Below are 811 nucleotides of genomic sequence, written 5' to 3'. Positions count from 1 at the left end.
TAATGTTTTCTTATACTGTTTGAGTCTCTCATGTTACCTGCAATTAGCCTACGAGCAAGAATGTGCAATTAACTTATTTTGTAATGGGTATCCAGGATCGGTCTTTTGGTCAACCACTTGTGCCTTATTCGCTTGGCTCTCTGATTCGTCCGCCTCAGTTTCCACTGATTTGAAAGAAAAAGAAGAAGAAAAGAGGGCTCACTTGCAACCGTTACAATTCAGAAAATGAATCAATCCCGAATGCTCAGATTTTGGCCTGAAGACAAAATGAATTCATATTTTGATTTGAAGAAAGTCCCCAGCTTGCGTTCCTTGTGGTTTACACTGTGGATCAATTGTGCCTCATTGCGGAAAATACCAAAACTACAGCCTTGGTGCCCAATGACCTACCGGAAGTAAAAAGCTTCCTATGCATTTCTGGCTACACCGGATATGCATTTTCTGGCTACACGATATAGCGGTAGCGTTTGCTTCAATTCTTCTTGCTTCGTGAGAGCACATCTGAGTGTTTGAAGGGAAACGTTTGGTTGTTAAGGTCTTCAAGGTAAGTCTGGTATTGCAGAAAACGTTATATCTCCGTCTAGTTTCATCTGCTCTACTCTGTTCGTCCCCCTTTGTTTGTGATGCCGACCTGCCGCAGATTCTCTGTCAACTACGTACTAATAATATACTGTTCCTGCTGTTCCAAATGCTTCAAAATAAACCCCTGTACGTAGCCGTATTGACTTCTTACGGTAGATCTCAAAGAAAACGGTATAGTAAAGCCGCGATGCGTTATATCAGCCTAAAAATGTTCCCCGTCTGGAAGGGG

General features: G+C 42.3%; 1 protein-coding gene across 1 annotated transcript in view; it reads left to right on the top strand.

The window, feature by feature from the left end:
• The first annotated feature begins 372 nt into the window (after positions 1-372).
• The window catches only part of LOC118423232, a 3,573-nt gene continuing 3,134 nt past the window's right edge, over positions 373-811 (top strand). The window contains exon 1 of the mRNA XM_035831302.1: positions 373-544. The gene's annotated coding sequence lies outside the window, so the exon portion shown is untranslated. The remainder of the gene's footprint in view (positions 545-811) is intronic.

Source organism: Branchiostoma floridae, chromosome 9, assembly GCF_000003815.2.
Source record: "Branchiostoma floridae strain S238N-H82 chromosome 9, Bfl_VNyyK, whole genome shotgun sequence".
NCBI lineage: Eukaryota > Metazoa > Chordata > Leptocardii > Amphioxiformes > Branchiostomatidae > Branchiostoma > Branchiostoma floridae.
Note: the sequence above shows the minus strand (reverse complement) of the source record. Positions and strands in the feature narration are given on the sequence as shown.